General features: G+C 38.5%; 1 long non-coding RNA gene across 1 annotated transcript in view; it reads right to left on the bottom strand.

Annotated features, from left to right (window-relative positions):
* Window positions 1-17958: 17958 nt before the first annotated feature.
* Window positions 17959-20676, bottom strand: part of LOC119467219 — a 104130-nt gene continuing 101412 nt past the window's right edge. The window contains exon 3 of the long non-coding RNA XR_005195756.1: window positions 17959-20329. This is a non-coding gene — a long non-coding RNA (uncharacterized LOC119467219). The remainder of the gene's footprint in view (window positions 20330-20676) is intronic.

The raw sequence follows: 20676 nt of genomic DNA on the forward strand, positions 1-20676 counted from the left end.
CAACCAAGGCCCACATGGAGATGGTGGATAGACACCAGCTCGCTGCAGGTGGGCTCCTTCAGCCTCCCAGAGGCTCCCTGCAGGTAGCCCACAGTGATACTTTGGCTCTTAATGTACCCAATGCTGGTTTCCTTTCCTTCCCTGTTTTACTTTCTCAATTCCATGGCAGTATTTCCTGAGATCTCCTCCCAAATAAACTGCTTGCACGCAAATCGTGTCTCAGGGTCTACATCTGGGTACCCAGCCTAAGACATGGACTTTGTATTTAATAGTTTGAAAAAATCATGACTGCTGAAGTAATCATTGGCAACCATTAAAATTATTAAAACTAACTCCATTTCATTCTACCATACTGCATTGACCAAAAACAAACAAATAGTCAATCTGCATAAAATACTGAGAGTCTACCAAATGATTTTAAACAATCCTTGGTAATGGAGGAGATCATTTATTTCTATGCCACTGTACTTAAATGAATCAGTTTGATAAATGTTCTTAACAGAAACTTAAAAAAAAAAGGAAATATATAAAATGTTGCATGACTATATCAAGCGCCCAGAATTATTTTTAGATTCTGACCTAAAAGGAATAATACAAATAAATAGGATATGGAAAATACTCAGGTCAAAGCAAAAAGTGCCACGTTCCATTATAATTTTTCCAATATATTGAATATATTGGGCTCTGATATTCTTTGGTTGTGTCCCCACCCAAATCCCATCTTGAAATTTAGCTGGGAGGAACCCAGTGGGAGGTAATTGAATCATGGGGGCAATTCCCTCCAGGCTGTTCTCATGATAGTGAGTTCTCATGAGATCTGATGGTTTTATAAGGGGCTTTTTGCCCCTCTTTGCCCCACACATCTCCCTGCTGCCATCATGTGAAGAAAGACATGTTTGCTTCCCCTTCCTCCATGATTGTAAGTTTCCTGAGGCCTCCCAGCCCTGCAAAACTGTGAACAGATTAAACCTCTTTTCTTTATAAATTACCCAGTCTCAAGTATTTCTTCAGAGCAGTGTGAGAATGAACTAATACAGACTCTTTTGGGAAAAAAATGTTTTTATCCACAAACTGTACATTTTGATATTTAATTGTAATTTAATTTGTCCTAAGCATATGTTGGTTTCTAGATATTTTTCTTTTGCCAAAAGCCCATGTGAGCTATTTTTCTTGCTCTGTTTAAACGCTTTCCTTGTTCTTCCATTTTATTTCAATTAGAGATCGTAGCAATAAAAAGCACATCACAGTGTCCAAGAATGAGCTTAACTGGTACATTGCCATCACCTCCCAAAGCACAATAAAGTAGAATATTCTAAAAATAACTGTGTGAAAGAAGGTGTGGAATCACTCTCAGTGACTATTCTCTAAGTGCCTCTCTTTGGGCCTGTTTGCTTACTAAGCTGAACCCCCTGGGAGCAAGCCACATTGTTCTTTCCCACCACAACCTCCTCTAACTCTCTTCAGAAATCATTTCCCCGAAGCAAGCTCAGATAGGTTCCATAGCTTTCTAGGTACTTTCTGGTAATAAAAGTGCTCCTGAAATTGTTAAATAATTAAAATCCCATTCAGTGTGATATCAAAACTCCAACCTTCATTTAATTTAAATTTTCTGTCCTCCTCTCTTCAGATCCTGGGGAAGAGAGGAAGAAACCTTATAACTCAAATGATCCTTCTTGCCCAGAACATTTTAATCTGGCAGCAGTACTGTCTATGTGGTGGTGGCACAGTGGTTGGCCTCCTTTTATATAGGAGTTTGGTGGTTTCCTAGAAGTTCTTCCTATTAGGCATGGTAAGGACAGTTCCTCGGAGGCAGACAAGGCAGCATCTGGCTGGTCACGTGGGCTGTCCACCTCCCAGGATTTGGACTTTTCTTGGACCACCTGTGGGTGGGTCTTGGAGTCATATGATTCTCTTGGTGAACACCTTTAAGATGAATCTCACTAGGACCTTTTTTATGGCATATACACTTGGAGTCTGGGGAACACACACAGGACTCTTCACTGGCAGCAGATAGACAACCTCAGCCAGCATCTCATCTTTAGAGCTATCATGCTCCAACACAGTGACATGGGGGTGAATTGGTGGAAATCAGAGATGCGGAAAGGAGAGGGGAAAGTGTGAGCCAGGGAGCAAGAGGGGGAACCTGCACAGAATGAATCTAAAACCCACATACTGTCTCAGAGCATAGGAGATGACAGAGGAATACTCTCCTTTTTTTTTTTTTTTTTTTTTTTTTTTTTTTTAAATAAAGGCAGAATAGCCACAATATCAAAATGTGACACATATAGCACAAAACAACAACAAAAAATGCCAGGCCAGTCTTTCATAATATAATAATGAGAAGTGCCAACTGCAGAAAAGTAAGATTCAGCAATAACTTAAAGAAATGCTACACTACAACCAAATAAAAGAGTTCCCAGGAATGAAAAGATGGCTTATATTAGGAAACACATGCATGTGTATGTATACACACATACACACACACACACACACGTAATGTCACTTGTTAGAAGAAAAAATATGATATTTCAAAGGATAATAACAAGGTTGTAATAAATTTCAACTCAAATTTTTTATTTAAAAAAATGATTTTGCAAACCAGGAGTAGAAGGATGCTTCCTTAATACAAGGAAGAATTTTTATCTTAAGCCAATAGCTAATTATTCTCTTAACAGCAAAACAAGCACTACCGGCATGGCCATTACCAAGGAAAAAGATAAGGATCCCCTTTGTCCACACTGTTATATAATACTGTTGTTAAAGTTCTAAATATTCTACTAATATTTGAAAAAGAAAAATGACATATGTTACTGGAAATGAAGAGACAACATAACAACTATAAACAAATAATATCACATAATCTTAAAACTCCAAAGCATCTAAAGGCATAAATTTGAGACATAAATACAAATTGAAATGTTTATTAAGTATCTATTAAAATATATTTTAAATAGAAAAGCAACGAAAGGTTTCTATTCATGATTCATGATTTTAACAAGACACACAGAAAACTTGAGGGATAAGCTTATGTGCATGATCCATATGAAGAAAATCACAAAACTCAGCTGTAATTCATAGAAATAGAGAGATAGATGATGTTCCTGGATGGGGAAATGAATACTGTAAGGACATCAACTTAATGTTGAGGTCACCCAAATCTCAATGGGATTTTTTGAAAATTTGACAAGGTACTGATAAAATTCATCTGGAGGCAAAAGTGCACACTAAATGCCAAAAAAGACCACAAAAAGACAGAAAGCTCAAGATCAGTTCTAGCAAATACACATTTTAAGACCATAAGAAACAAAATGTTATGTCTAAAAAGTTACAAAGAATCAAATTAGATAGTTCCTAAAGAAATAACACTAAAATAAACTTCAGGTGGCTAAGTGAGATCAAAACAAAACCTGAAAGGAGAGAGAGACAAATATCTGCGGTCCCTTTGTGAGTAAGGACATTCCAACCTAAAACAGTTAAAGAAAATACAAAATGAAAATAAGAATGAAACCTAGAAGATTTAATTTCAAGGAAAATCTGAAGCTGCCATAAGTCAAAATATTTAAGTACCAAAATTAAATGTAGATACAAAAAAATGAGAGGAAAATTAGCTATACATAAAACAGGTAAATTATTTGCACCCATACATAAAGAACTTGGAATTCATGTAGCTCATTAGGAATGGTACAGAATTTAATCATGAAAATGCAGACTCTTAAAATAGTCTTTGATCCAGTGATTCTACTTATAGCATCTATCCTAAGAAGGGTATTAGAGATGCACAAAAAGACACATAAACAAGTTTATTGCATCATCATTTATGCCAGGAAAACAGTAGAAATAGCCTACATATCCATCTCTCGAGAAGTGACTGTTATATATCCATATAACAGAATGCAGCTGTAAAAATGACATTTTCCAAGAATATTTAATAATAGGGAAAATTGCTCCTGATATAATGCTATGTTGAAAAAAGCAAGATATGAAGCTATGCATTTCAGTTTCCATAAATATGAAAATGTGTATTATTTATGTACTTAGATGTACATACAGACACATTTGTAAAAGTGGAAGGAAATGCTTCAAAATGTTAACAGTGGGTTGACAATGACTGGTAAAGCTTCTCTCTTCATTTTTATCTTAAATTCTTAAGTAAATTTTTAAGTTATATAAAATAAGCACATAGTAGTTTAAAATTATTTTATAAGAAGATGTACACAACCTTTTAAATTATTGAAGTAAATAAGAATGAAGTTGACTCACACTTCTCAGTTTCAAAACTTACTACAAAGCTGTAGTAGCCAAAACAGCATGGTACTGACATGAGTATTAACATATATACCAACGGAATTGAATTAAGTGTCCAGAAATAGACCATACATGTATGGTCAATAAATATTTTGCAAGGATTCCAAGACCACTGAATGAGGGAAGAATAGTCTTTTCAATATATGATCCTGGGTTAACTGAATGTGAACATGCAAAGAGTGATTTGGACCTCTACCTCATACCATTTATACAAATTACCTCTAATGGATCTAAGACTTACCTAAACATAAGTGTTAAACCTGTAAAACTCTTAGAAGAAAACAGCTGTGATACAGCTTTATGACCTTTGGGTAGGCAACAGTTTTTAAAATATGACATCGAAAGCCCAAGCAGCAAAAAAAGATAAGTTGGAGTTAATCAAAATTAAAACCTTTTATGTATAAAAGGAAACTATCAAAGGAAAAGATGACCCAGAGAATAGAAGAAAATTTATGCAAATAATATATCAGATATATCCAGAATATATAAAGATTTCTCACAAAACTCAAGAATAAGACAACCCAATTAAAAGATGGACAATGAATTTGAATAGATAGTTCTCCAAAGAAGATATGCAAATGGCTGTTAAACATATGCATAGATACTCATTAGGAAGTAGAAAAAGGCAAATAAGAAACCACAATGAGATGCTACTTCATACCTACTAGAATAGCTATCATCATCATTTTAATAATAAACCAAGAAAATAACAACTCTTGGTAAAGATATGGATAAACTGGAATCTTTAATATATTGCTGGTGGGAATATATTATAAAATGGTGCAGTGCTCTGGGAAAAGTTTGGCAGTCCCCCAAAAGTTAAAGATTTGCCATATGACCCTACAATTCTATACCTAGGTATATAGCCAAGAGAATTGAAAATATATGTTCACACCAAAGCTTGTACAGGAATGTTCATAGTAACATTATTCACAAGAGCCAAAAAGTGGAACCAATTCAAATGTCTATCAACTGATAAATGGATAAACAAAATGTGGTATATCCGTGCAATGAAATATTATACACAATAAAAAAGAATGAAGCACTGATACATGCTGCACTATAGATGAGCCTTGAAAACATTATGCTAAGGAAATAAGCCAGATAAAAACTTTATTCATGTGAAATATCCAAAATAGGTAGATTCATAGTGACAAAAGTAGTTGCCAAGGACAGGTAGAGGGTGGGTTTGGAAGGTACAGGGTGTCTTTTGGGAGCGATGGGAATATTCTGGAGTTAGGTAATGGTAATGGGTGTACCACACTGTGAATATACTAAAAACTATTATATTGTACAGTTTAAAATGGCTAAAGTGGTGAATTTTTACATGAATCATTTTTTTTTAATTATTAAAATGTATGTTTTAAAACAAAATGCAAATCAAATGTATGCAGAACTCCTGAAGCACCTCAATTCAGATCTTTTATGTAGCCAGACTTTGTAAAGACCTGGCTACAGAATCTGGATCCCATTCTGTCCACACGACATTGGGGAGGATATTTGTTGTCTTGAGCCCATTTTCTCATCTATGAAATGGGATGCCTTCCTGCCGCATCTGAGTCATTACATGGTTCAAACGAGATAACTTTGGTAACTTTTGGTTATGACAAGCCAAGCTCATAAGAGAGAATTATTGCAATCTTTTTTCACATTTGGCTAGAATGTCAAATGCCAGAGGAGTAAACAGAATGCCTTAAGAGAACATGTCTTGCCTGGCTCAGAAAAGATGGTATTTGAGCTGGTCTTAAAAGATGACTTTGCCAGGCCAATACCTGAGGAAAGCCTTTTTAGACAGAAGGAAATGTATATTATTAAAAATGCACAAACTCAGAAAATGCCACATGTTTAATTAGTGACTGGAAATCACTGGAATGCAAGTTGTGGGAGAGAGCAATTGAGAGGAATTTGGACCAGATCACGTACGGTCTTTTGTATAGGGTGTCTGTGTTTTTTTAAACAAAATGTGGTATATCCGTGCAATGAAATATTATACACAATAAAAGAGAATGAAGCACTGATACATGTTACACCATAGATGAGCCTTGAAACATTATGCTACGGAAAGAAGCCAGACAAAAGAGGCCACATATTGTATAAATTTATTCATGTGAAATATCCAAAATAGGTAGATTCATAGTGACAAAAGTAGTTGCCAAGGACAGGTGGTGGGTGCATACTAGGAAGCCAGCGGACATCTTTAGGAGGCATGTGTGAAGATCTAGTATGGGTCCTAGGAAGAGGTCTGATGACATCATGGAGGATGAGCTGTGTAGGGACAGGTATTCAGCAGGTATCTGACAGGAGGTGGTTGAAACACCTAAGTGAGAGGTATCAAGAATCTAACCTGAGGCAAGGTAAAAGTAAGGACAAAAAGCAAGATCTGAAAGGAAGGGCATTTTGAGGTAAAACCCATTTGGTAATGGACTAGATGTGTAGTGAAGCAGAGGAGGAATAAAGGGCAACTGTGAGGTTTCTGGTTTTGAAAACTAGGCATACTACCCAGTTAATCGAGTGTGCATACTACCACTGATCAAGATTCTAGGCTTTTGGAGAAGGAGTTGGCATAGTGAGGAAGACTAGGTTGGTTTGGGATATATTAAGAATTAAGTACTTACCCAGAAAAACAAAAATTTTTAAAAGGAAAAAAAATAATTACATGTGAATTGATGGAATGCAAGAAACAAACACACTCAAAGAAATGCAGGTAAGCAAGAATTTACTGTGAGAAGGCAAAAATCAAATGTAGATCTGTGGGGTCATGGACCACGTTTTCCTTATTCGGCAAAATTTCTCTTATACCTAGCAAAGTTCCTGCCATAAAGTAGGTTTTCAAATTGTATTCAAAAAAGGAATGGTGAATCTCACGAAATACAGTGAAAGCAATAAAGCATAGGCTTGCTGGCACTAAAAATTCTCAGGCAGCCACATGCTCTGTCTTTCTGAATTCACAATGTTCTTTGCTTTGCTTCCTTTTGCATTTCTTCCCCAGTCTCTGGATTCTTCCTGTATATTGGCTTTCTCTGCTTATTTATCCTCAGGACACATTCTAAGCTGTATATCACCTTACAGTTGGAGGTGATTGATTCCCACACAGGGGAATCTGACTGGACCAGCTTGAATGAGATAGCCACTTGGGTCAAATCAGCTGTGGCCTGAGGGATGAAGTCACAGGGTGATTTATGTGACTACTCTTTATGGGATGTAGGCACATCTCTAAGAAGGGAATGTTGGCAGAAAAAAAATGACTGGCATCTCTGGTATAAGGCTGCAGCCAAACATTTAGGTGTAAATGAGAATATGAGGCCTCCATTTGGAAAGACTGGCCATAGATCTTGGAGTCATTAGCAAATAGATGGTGGTTGTGTTCATCAATTTAGATGAGAAAACCAGGGAAGAGTATGTAAAAATGATGTGAGAATGCAGAAGTGATAAAAACTGGGCTACAGAAAATAGAGAAATCGCCAACGAATTAGAGAAATAATTGTCAGAGAGATATAAAGAAAACCAGGAGACCTGGGTCATAGACTTTAAGGAAGGAGAGAATATTTAGAAATAGGGAACAGCTTCATTTTAATTTTTACAAATGATTTGCTGATTTGCAAGCCTGTAAGTTGAGGAAAAAGTTAAATATAGTGTTTCTGTATGTCAACCAGGCATTTGACATCTTTCATGACATCATTTTGGGACAAAATAGAGAAATAAGGGCTGGATTGAGGTCAAAAGGAGAAATTATCAATTAGGCAAATGAAGAATCCCAGGAGATGCAGGTTGATGGGATAGTATACACCACTGGAGTTCTAATGTGAGCTGAAAGTCTCCAGTGTTGTTTTGTCTTTGTGAACGTTTTATAAGTGATGTGAATGTAAACTAAGATGATTTATTTATCCATTTTGCAAACAGGACAAATCTGGGAGGAATACTAAGAAACGTGTGACCAGGCGAGGGTTCCACATGCATTTAGTGGAAGAGGGGTAGAATTGTTTATTGTTAGATAGATGCAGGAAGGCCATGTGTTAATACCGTAGAGAGAAGAGAACCCATGTTCTAATCCTGACTGTCACCCAATAACTTGACAAATTACTGAAACCAATGATTTCCACCCTACACCTGAGTTAAATCCCTGCTGGGATAGAAACAGGGAATTCATACAGTATTTATAACCATTTTTCCAGGACATTCAAATGCTACCAATCTCTATCCGCATGATAACATCTGAAGGCACTGACCTAAAATTTTAATAGGCTCAGTGTCTGCATCTCTAAAATGATAGCTCACCAGGATGATCCCTAAGGTCTACTTTCCAGCTGTGACATTTGTGTCTGTGCTTGTGTACAGGAAACATGTGTCTCAGCAGAAGAGCTTGCCTAACATCTGTCTGCTGGCCTCAGTCCCCACCCTGGGATTTAAATACCTCCACGACACTCCATAGTCAAGAATCCTCATTCTCTGGTCATAGCAAAGCTATGTGGTGGCTTTAAAAGAATGCTTAAAATGTAAATATACATTTATATAAAATTATTGGGTAAGCAAACAAATAAAACCGTAGGTCTCAGACACTAAAAGGCTCACTGGCATGTAATGCTGATTGTCTGTGTGTCAAATGTATCCACATTTGTTTGCTTAACCCTCAAGTTCACCCTTAAATGTCTGATTTTAGTCTAAATGGAAAGAGAACCCGGCGTGCTGGGATAAGATCTAGGCAAGTGATAGTGATGGTTCATCATAGACTTTTCTCCCACAGCCACAGGTCAAGTGGAGTTCTTACCACAGGACAGGCTTAATGGGGCAGTGAGTGAAAGGCAAAGATAGAGCCATTAATGTCTCATTGCTAGGAAGAGAATCTGGGTATTCAATGACACTTTCAAATAAAACCACAGTTGGGACTGGGTGCCATGTCAGTAGCTCAGGGAATCTCATTCAATCATGGAAAAGCTCAGATCAAGGCTTATCTGATGCCTCATTCCACAAACATTAGCTCAGTACCCACCATCTGCCAATCACTTTTCTAAAGGGCCTCATTGCCTGGTGAGAAAGATAAAATAGAGAGCTATAAAATAATGTAAAACACTGCTATAGAAGCATAGAGGAAGAACACCAAGTCTTCCCTCCAGAAGAAGCACTCTGGGAAGGCTTTTCAGAGTTCTATAGGTAACTGTAAGCAAAGCTTTGAAGAATAAATCTAGGAACATCTGAGGGTAGATATAGCTAGGTGTCAGTGGGCAAGAAGGCCTGAGAAAGGTTGTTCCAGAGAGTTACAAGATTAAATACATGCAAGTACCAAACATGCTATACGTGGAGACCTGCAAGTAGAGAGAGTACAGGGAGTTAGTGAGGCTGGAGCTGGAGGCAGTGACAAAAATATGAGACCCCACTGAGGAACTTGCACTTTATCCTATAGGAAATTGAGAATCTTTTTGAGGGCATATAAGCATAGGAGTGACCTCTACAGCCTCTATCTGGAAGGTGGATTTCATGGAGCTAAAATAGAGGCAGGAAGACCAGTTATAATAACCATTGATGAACAAAAGATGATTAAGGCCAGTCTAGAAACATGGCAGTAGAGGCGGAGAGAAGAGGAATCATTGTGAACATTTTAGATCATATCCACTGGATTTGGTGATAGGAAAAGTAACGAGCAGGATAAAACTTGGATGAGCTCCTAGGTTTTTGGCTTGGATGATAGGATGGCACTAATTTAAGAAGAGATCACAGGAGGAAGATCAGGCAGCATGGATTACCCTGAGGTTCAGATGAGGCGGAAATGAGATTGGATAATAGCTAGAAGGGATGGAGACACTAGACTATACATTTCAAGAAGACAGAGATTACATCTGCATTATTCACCCACAATACCCTCAGCATCTGGAACAATGCTTGGCCTTGGTAAGCACTCAATAAATATTATTTTGAGTGAATATGGAAGGGCCAGTGGAAGGATCATTGAAATGAGAAGAATTTGAACATGTTTGCAGAAAGAGAGAAAGAAGCAAGTGTAGGAGGAAATAAAGCTATAACAAAGGAAGGTTGTGTTTAATATGCTGGGGGGATCGGAACATGCCACCCCAATATACACCACTCTGGCATAAGAATTTTTTTGAGCTGAAGGCAATTGAAAATCAACAGATGCAGGAAGGGTATACTGCCTTCCTATCATGTGCTTAAAATCAGGGCATAAATTTACCTTTGTGAAGATGCCCTCCCTGCCACCAAGAAAAAAATGACTCGTCACCAGCGACAGAAAGTCAACATAGAGATAAGTTTGCATAAACAGACCTTTCTAAAATATCCCTTCTGTTTCATTAGTTCTCCCACATATTTCTAGTCATTTCCCCATGATTTATAGTACCTTAAAGCCCAAAACCCCTTTCCCTTGTTAAGATTGTATATAAACCCAAAGTTTAACCACTTCTTGAGTTTCACTTCTTTTCTGTGACCTCTTGTGCACATAAGTATTAATGCAAATTATGTGCTTTCCTCCTGTTAATCTGTGTTTTGTTAATTTGCAGATCCTCAGGGACTAAACCTAAGAGGGCAGAGGAAAAGATTTTTCTCCCTGATAATAGGAGGTCCTTTAAGAGGTGGGAAGGGATGGAGTCAAAGCACAAGTATTTGACAAAACGTGCAATACTGCATTCTCTGAGACAAGAGAAAAGTTGCTGCGGATGAATATAAATATAGGAATTTACTGGGACAGTACTGGGGAACTGAAGGTAGTTGTGCCTATGGGCCCTCATTTCCTTGATAAAGTAAGAGACGGTCTGAGTGAGACCCCACTCTTTTTCAATGTCCATGAACCAACTGAGCCACAGGGCTGGGCTTTTTGTTTCCTCCCTGTCAGATGCTGAATGATGCCTCTCTAAGCATCATTAAGTCCCAAAAGGCCTGGCATTTTATCTGTTAATTGGGAGTAAAAGAATCTTAGAAACTCCTTTACAACAACAATAATAAATCTAATTTTCAAGACTTGCTATATATCGTACATTGAGACTTTTTTCTTCACCTCCACTCTCTTCCTCTAAAATTAATTCTTTACTACATGGGTCTTTATTCCATTAAGTAAATAGAGTCCTGCCAGCCTTCTCTACCAGCTGTGTAGGTATGTCCAGACTTGCCTAAATCCCAGGGCAGAAAAAAAAACAAAAAACTCCGCTTTAAGCTGCATCTCCTATTGTGCAAATAGACTTATGGATCCATTCAGTAAGAAATGAGTCAAAAAAATGTAAATGCCCAAAAGACTATAAAAATTGGTGAGGAATATGAAACAGCAAATGAGAAACCATACAATGTATGCAGCATTCATATTACCTGACCGAGAAGAATCATGAGTAATGAAAACATCAAAAACCAGGAAAATAGTCTGTATTTGCTCCCTAAATGCAAGGATCATTTTGTGGCAGGTCTTATCAATCTAGCCCTACTACTTTCAAAGGGGCAAAGAAAATGTAGTTTTATTTTTTCACCTCTGATTAATCTTGAGGGACCAGTTTTGGTCCAATCCAGTAAACTTAGTCCAATTCAAGAATTCAGTTAATGTCGTTAGAAAACTGAGTCTCTGGCTAATTCTTGGTCTTCTCATTTTCTCCCCCATCTTTTACCTCTCTCCAAGACAGCACATGGCTACAGAGGGTGGTTTTGGTGTATAATCTCATGGCGGGTTATGGGAGAGAGGCAGATGCCTTGGATTCATATAATGTCCTCTATTTCACTGCTTCTGAAACTTAAATGTGACATGAATTAAGTGTTCATCTTGTCACACTGCAGATTCTGATTCAGTAGTTCCAAGATGGTACCAAAGATCTTCATATCTAACAAGATCCAGTGATGCTGGTCTGCTGGTCTTGCAAATACTTTGAGGAGTGAGGCTCTAGGTCCTTGCACGCCTCTGCTACACGTCCAAGCTGCTTAACTTCTAGGCTACTGATCTCTGAGGCATGATTTGTCCCATTAGCCCTGTCGAGGTGATGTACTGGCCCTTACTACTGACATCCGTGGTCTCAGCCACCTTCCCTTAGTTACAAAATCTTTGTGCACTGGAGCCTCTTTGATTCTGTGTTAGTCAGGACATAGGGGAACGCCTGGGTTACCTAAATGCTATGCAAGGCATAGGAGATAGAGTGATGCCTCCTACTCACCTCTCAAGCTTCCTTCCACCGCTTTTTTACCCTATACTCGGCCATCTTAAAGAGGTCTCATGTAGTACTCGTTCAGACTTAATGCTTTCCTCTCACTCCATCCATCTCTAATGCCCACCGTCTTCTCATGGCTTTCTGGACATTTGAGGTTTTATATTAGAGGGAACCTTTAAGAAGGGAAAACAGGATCATAAAGTGCTTCCTGCTAGCTCTACCTCTGCCCCTCTTCTTGCTGCAGCCTACTTGAGTGAGAAGGGAGGGGCTTTTGCTTCCTTTCTGCCATATCCTGAGTTATGCCTCCCTACTATAGACTGTGTGTTTGTGTTCTCCCAGAATTAATATTCCAAAGCCTTAATCCCCGATGTGTTGGTATTTGGAGGTGAGCCTTTGGGAGGTAAATAGATTTAGATGAAGGTGGGGCACCCATGATGGGATTGATGTCCTTATAAGAAGACGAAAAGAGACCAGAGCTCCCTCTCTCTCTCTGTCTGACTCTGCCATCTGCCATATGAGGATATAACAAGAAGGTAGCTGTCTGTAAACTAGGAGGAGGGCCTTCACCAAGATCCCAACGAGGCTGGCGTCCTGATCTCGGACTCCAGCCTCTACAACTGGGAGAAATAAATATTTGTTACCAAAAACACCCAGTCTGTGGTATTTTTTTATGAGCTAAACTAAGACACTCTCTAAGAAGAACTGAGTCTCACAAAGTCTTGCACTCGATCTGATCATGGGAGTTAAAGAAATTTAAAAACTGGCTTATTTTTAAGCTTGATTTTCAACATTTATTATCGACTTTGATACTCTGTGACTCTTTTTCCTAGGTAGGCTCTGTCCTCACTTTCCCTAGAGTGATGGGCCTCCCAGCTCAGCCGTGAAGTTGCAAGGGAATGTGATTTGGGAAGGAAACAAAACTACATTGGTTTACTATGTCAAATATGTTATATCTGTAACCACACTCACACTGTATTGCAGAAATGTTGGTTCATGTGGCCGATTTCTTCATTTCTGATGTAATTGTAATATAGTGATTACCTCTTATGCCTGTCTTCTCACTCTGAAAATATGGCTCTTTCTGGAGATCTCCAAAATAATGTTCATTGATATGTGATACTGATAGTAAAAGTGTGACAATTCCAGAGACTCAGGCAAGTGACTCAGCATCCTCTTCCAGAATGAGCCTTTGTTAAATACAAAGGACACTAATTCTGCCTGGGCTAATCCTGTGGGTCTAAACTTAACAGGTTCTCGGGGTTTTGGTTGTTGTTTATGATGATCATGATGAGGAGGAGGATATCGAGTTTTCTGTTGTTAAAAGCTTTACCCGTTAAAAAATATCTGATTACTGATTATCTAGGCTCTTTGATTTCTGTCAGGGCAGGATTAATTTGTTGTAAGGTGTAAGCATAAGGCTTTTCTCCTCATCTATAATGTCCTTTTTCCATTTGCCTGCCTTGAGATTCTTAGTCTTGTAAACTAAAAGTAAAATCCCAAGCCTCCCAACTGACTGAATGGACACCATCACACCATCTTGGCCAAAGGGAGCCCAGGGAAGCCTTAAAAACTGAGTTCCTGGCCATGACAGGATGGAGGTTAGACACGTCTCATTATACCCTTCACTTTTGCAGTGTAGACGCAACCAACAAGCATTAATGTTAAAGTAGCCAGAACAGACTCTCTGTGACAATAAAATACCAAATTACAAACAGGGCCTAAGCCTGCGCCAGGCAAGGGTTAATTAAGTCCTGCACCCTACACTTAAAGAATGAAGTATGCTCTAACTTCACAAGGCTTTTCTCGTTCTGTGGCAGCCAAACAAGCACTTATCTCAGGGTAAGCAATATTCAAACAATTGGCAACTCAGTCACATTCAAGTTACTGCCCACTGACTACTGACTAACTGACCAGCACCACCTCAGTCCCCCTCCTACCCTACCTGTTCCACAAGCCATAACTATAGCTTTGACTAGATAAGAGATCAGTAACTTTCTCCTGGTAAGAAGAGCACCAAGCACGGACTAATCCTGGCCAGTTTTACAGAGATTGCACACTTGATTGCCTCCATGTCCCAGCTTCAGCCTTTGATATCTGGGGCCTAATTGTATACATCACAATATTAAGTCTCCACCCCCAAAACGAACATGGGTCATATGTTACATGAATGTATAATGAATACACAGGCATTAGGACCACTTTCATGAATATTTATAGTTCCTTTTGTAACCTGTTGAATATATGTAATAGCCAAACCCATTTCAGCATACAGCTCCTCCTCCTTTGACCTCCATTGAAGTGTCTGTCTTCTGGTCTTTGCCAAAGGCTACACTTTACAGCCTGGAGCAGAACCATCCTGCAGGTTGTAACCCCCTATAGGAAATAAAGTTTCCTCTCAAAACTTATAGATCTCATTATTTTTTTGGTTAACAGTCTTTGAAACCCAGTTGCAATGCTGCCTACTGTGTACAGCATCCTCTGAGTCTTCCCCTACACCCAGGAAGTCTTAAGCTCCCTTTGTGCCAGCATTACATCTTGTAAACATCTCTGTTAGCACATTTTTCACAGTGAGTCATGAGTATTTTCCACCATGCCTAGCTCCCTTACAGAATTTTCTGTATCATTCATACTGTTCACATCTGGCACATGACAGGCGATCAGTAATGTTTGTTGCCTGCATGACTGGCTGAATGAATAAATGAGTGGGTCTCAAATGCCATTGCCGAGGTCCCGCAGCTAGGAAGGAAGAATGCTGAAATTCAACACTGGATTGTGACCTCAAGGCCAGCTTTTGCTCTACATCACGCTGCTTTGCACTTTTGGGATTTAAATTAGTTTGTTGTCTACCTGTGATATATAGGTGTGAGCTTCCATGAGCCTTATGTGCTTTTCCAATCCTTCCTCCTCATCCTTTCTTTGACGAAGAGTGTGTTTCCCAAAATCATCAGTGGAACCAGGTTTTAGGGTGAATGTTAGTAAGAGAATAGAGAAGACTATCACCAGACCAAGCCCTAAACAATGAAGAGTATGATAGAACTACTTACCTTGAAGTCTTCCTATAAGAATTGCTTGCATTTCTTAGGTGTTTCTTATGTGCTTGACATAGTAGTAAGTTATTTACATACTTTATTTCATTTAATTATAACAATTATCCTTTAAAATAAGTCTTACTACTGTGCCTTATTTCACAAATCAGCAACTGAGACTCCTAAGAGATAATGTTAATTTCCCAAGGCCTGATGGTTTTAGTAGAAGCGGAATTGGGACTCAAGCCTGACCAGGCCGCCTGATACCAAAATCAACTCCTCAAGATTATGGAGTCCACCAAGAATAGGCGAATAGGGAAGAGAGAGGGGAAATTAATTATAAATTAACATTCATTGGGAGTAGTAGATATCTGTCAGGCTTTGTGGTGGTCACCCAGTGTTTTTAACTCTCTTTCCTACGTTTGGGGAATTTTCCATATTGAAAGTCTCACATCCCAAAGGTGGAAGCCAGTTTCTTGTTCTTGGGTAAAAAGGGAAAATGCTATTTATCACACACACCAGAACTGGCTAAATGAATAAATGAATGGCGCTCAGAAAGATAGAAACAGTAGCAGTTGTGCAGACCCCTGTAATCCACTGCATTCTGGAGCAGAGCACAGTGGCTTAACAGGGCCAGACAACAGACTCCTAGAGAGAGACCTCAACCTTAGGCCATGGTACTTATGAACTACGTGATTAGCAGTGGCCTCTCCCCTCAGGAAGTAAAGGTTCAGGGTATAATAGTGATATGACATGTGATATGGTTTGGCTGTGTTCTCACACAAATCTCATCTTGAATTGTGTTAAGATGATTAATAGTTCCCATAATCCCCATGTGTCATGGGAGGGACCCGGTGGGAGATAATCGAATCACAGGGGCAGTTACCTTAATGCTGTTCTTGTGATAGTGAATGAATTCCGATGGTTGTATAATGTAGCAAGCTATTGGCTTGAGCTCCAGCACCTCAATCTGCATTCAAGACTCAGGAAGTACCAGCCTTTCTCCTGGGATCCACGACTCACGTCAGCCAGAAATGAATGCCTTAAGCCTGTCCTATAGCCAGTTTCCACCAAGTTGTAAAGGAGCAGCTCATTTGCTAGATGGCAGCCTGCAGAGAATCAGTCTTTGACAAGTTTCCAAGGGGACAGTTTCCCCTTTCTCCCTTACTTTCCCAGTCTCCCTGGCAGCAAGTTCATAAGTGTGTGATTTAGGCTCTACCAGAGACATGCAAGGCTTCTCAGATTGTCTCACAAGCTCTGACTCACTCCAGGCACCAGTGCTTCAGGGAAAGTGGCTAGAGACTATTCCATGATCCTCTGATTCCCTCCTCCAGCCAGGCTTTTACTTGTCAACTCTTCCACAATCATGTAAACTCCAATTCCTCTGCTATAGTCATGATTTCTAAAATGTGTAATTTTCTTTCCCTGACCGGACTGTGACTGATACAGTCAGCAAAGTGAAAAGTGGGATGGGAAATAACACGTGGTAAAAATAAACTGTGATGCATAATTCTGTTCAAAGCCCTAGAATAATGGAAAAATATTGAGCTTTGGGTATCACACAGGCTTGGATTTTAGTCTCAGCTTTACCCCTTGTAGCTGTAAAATGTTCAGTAAATTACCAAACATCTTCAGTTACCTCATTTTAAAATGAGGATCATAAATAATACCTCCCTCATAGGGTTTTTGATGATAAAATGATAATGTTTTAAAGTGTTGTGAACACAATAGTCCCAAATATCAGAATGTTTCTATTTAATAATCAACTTTTAAAAACCAAATATAATGAGCACATGTATATGTTGCCCATTCTATCTTGGAACTGTTGTTTTATATGTACTTTCAAGGTAAAAATAATATCTTTACCAAATACATTGTTTTAAATTATATATATTTATAATTGTGATTGCTCTGGGTTTGCTTCCTCAAATTGGTTTTTAAATGATTCTATGTATGCTGTGCTTCTTTTAATACATGTCAGAAAGAAGAGTAAACTTTTATAGGCAATGAATTTTTAAGTTTTGGGAAAATGAAAATTTTATTTTTCACATTTATAGATATGAAAAAACATGTTGAACTAACAGGTACTTGATTAATAACTAATATGGGGTCACTATTTACAAAGGACACATTTGAACAATAAAATGGAAGCAGAAGGGTAGATAAGAGTTCATTGTACTTACATGATGTGGCAAATCAGCAACTTTGAAGAATTCTACCAAGGCCCGGTTCCCCGTCTAAAGCCCCAGTAATGACTGGGCTCTTTGGACCCCAATTTCCTCATCAATTACTGTGAAGAAGGCTTAATGTGGACTCCTCCAAGTTCTATCAGTGTAGGACCACGAATGTGAGCCCTGTTGGCAATAAATGTAGTTTACTCAGTCCAACTTCTATTCGCCAAATGAGAAAAGTGGTTGGTAATTAGATTTTTCCCAACTCTTGAATTAGACACTTTAAAAGAATAATCATAGCATGATGCACATAACAAGACATTTACTGAATGTTTTATATTCAGTATATAATTTAATCCTCACAAACCAATGATATACAATTATTTTTGTTCCCCTTGTATAGACAAAGAAATAGAGGCAGAGCAAAGCTAAGTAACTCCTGAAATGACATCCAGTTAGGAAGACGGACAAAGTCTTCACCATAACTAAGTGAAGGATACTGGCTCTGTAAGTCAGACTGACCTGGTTCAAATGCCTGACTCTGCCATTTAGTACCTTCATGAGTAATTTGGGGCCAAATCTGGGGCCAGATTACCTAACTGCTCCAATGTTCCATTTTTGTTATCTGTTAGATGGTGATTATACCAGTTGTACTTTCTTCCAAGGGTCGCTGTGAGAATTAAATGAAATATTTTGTTTAGTGTTTACTCAGTTTTGCCTATGCTGGAGATAATAATAATTTAACCTTGCTCCCAAAGAGTTTTCTTTTAACAATGCCTATTATTCTGAGCAAATTGGCATTTCAGAACTCAAGCAGTGTATACCAATGTTGTTAGACAAATGTTCATCTTTTTAACTGACTGGAAAGACCAATGCCACATACCTGGCTAAGCTGTTTCACATTTCATACGTACTCACAAAGTCCAAAACATTGGCTCTTTTCGACAGATTGCTGTACATCATATTTACATGTTTCCCACCACCCGCTAGAACACACTTGGCAATCCAGCAGGAGTTTTTCAACATGCTAATTAATGCAAATAATTCATCTTGCCTTCCTTTGAAAAGGGCAGAGGAATGTGTTAGATCTCCCTTTCATCTATTAGAAAATATTTACATTCTTCTGAACTTTCATCTACTTTACCCTCAGAGCTGGCAATGCCATCAGGACTTATTGGATGATCTCCCCCAGAGCCTAATGGCAAGAAACATCTTGACGGCTTGGGCTCTGCTGTGTTCATTAGGTTCAGAAAGGCCCTGAGAAGACAGCAAATGTATTCAGATTTTTATTTGTCTGCAGTTTGATGTAATAGTGTTTTATTTTTGGCCCCCAATTGCTCAGCAAAAGAAAAAAAACAACAAAATAAACCTTGGTGAAGCTGCTGATTTCCTCTAAATCGCTGAGCACAGGGATTGTAGCTTGATGAAGTCATTTAGTGCTGGATGTTTATATTCAAACTGTGCCAATGGCTCTTGCTGGAGTTTTTCATGAGGAATGTGATGATGTTTACTTCTTTATGGAGTTAAAATGACTATGAATTTGCCAGAACTAACTTGCAAGGGATTTTCAAACTTTTGTCTTTAGAGCTTTGAAATATTCAATTTTATTTAGGTTCTCAGGGAAGGAAATGTCACAAAGAGAAATCATGTAATCTTTGACCAAATAAAATTAGCTGCAACTTCTCTAAATATTTCTAAGTTCATTGGTCATCAGGCTGCTTGAAGGTAGCATCTTTAAACCATTCCCCAAGTGTATTGTGGAAGTCCATCTGGATAGAAAAATTCATTGTTGTGGCATCAAAAATAAACAGAGAGAAGAAAGTAGGGATGAGAGAACTTAAAAATATACGTTGCCCCATTTTTTTCTTTTCCTATTTTATTTTCTGTTTTCTCTCTTCTCCCATCACTGAAGAGAAAAGGATAGGCTGAGAAGGTAGGCCGTGCTTACTCAAAATCAGAAAAAAATATTGAATTAGAAAAGCCGTTGGCTCTCCAACCATCAATTCAATAAACATATATTTGTTGAATACCGGTAAAACACTAGACATTATGCTAGAGATACATAAACAAAATTGGCTGGTTCATCAATTCAGTCTTTCATGTAATAAACATTACCAATTAGCTAATGTTTGATTCAGGAAAACTGAAAATAAACAATGATAACATATGGGATGAGTGTATAAAAGTATTCAAAACACTGGAGCAAAAAACTGAGGACATTTCTAAGATAACCTATAGCATGTGTCTCATGCTTAGAGCCTCAGGCCACCTCAGGACACATAGGAAAGCTATCTTTGGCACTCTGCCTCCTCTCCTTGGCTGCCAAGTGCTCAAGAAGCAGTGTGGGACGATGAAAAGGTTCTAGTCTCTGGAACCACATAGTCCTGGGTCCACATCCCTGCTGTGCCAGACTGCTAATTGTCTTTCAACATCCCTTTCCTTTTCCTCCTCAAAAACAGAAATCCTGAATTTAGCCGGGCATGTAGCCACCCAGAATAGACTATGTTTACCAGTCTCTCTTGCAGCTGGGCAAGTCTTTGAGATATAGTTCAGATCAATGATTGCAAGTAGAAGTAGTGTTTGTCATTTCCAAGCAGTGTCCTTAAGAGAAGTGGAAATTCTCTTCTTCTCCCTTTATTTCTTCCTCCTAGTGAGTAGTTGGCGACCCACTGCAGCTGTCTTGGACCATCAGATGGAAGCCCTGTGTGGAGGATGGCAGAGAAACATGAGGCACAGAGTTTAACAATTGGGAAGCCATGATCCCAGCCTGAGAGAGGAAAATACAACTCACATTCTGTTTCAGACAATCTTGGGTTGCTGTCACTTGCAGTCAAAGCTAATTCTAACTAATACCAACAATGAGAACTTAAACCCTATGAGACTCAGTTTTCTCATATATAAAAATGAGGACAATAACATCTATTTTTACAATTGTTGGGAGGACTGAATTACAAGAATAAATACATTTAATTCACCTAGAATAATGCCAGTATCCAGTATTATTATTATTAACAGTAGCTACTATTATAATGTTTTCCGCCTATTTAA

Source organism: Cebus imitator, unplaced genomic scaffold (assembly GCF_001604975.1).
Source record: "Cebus imitator isolate Cc_AM_T3 unplaced genomic scaffold, Cebus_imitator-1.0 Scaffold267, whole genome shotgun sequence".
Taxonomy (NCBI): domain Eukaryota; kingdom Metazoa; phylum Chordata; class Mammalia; order Primates; family Cebidae; genus Cebus; species Cebus imitator.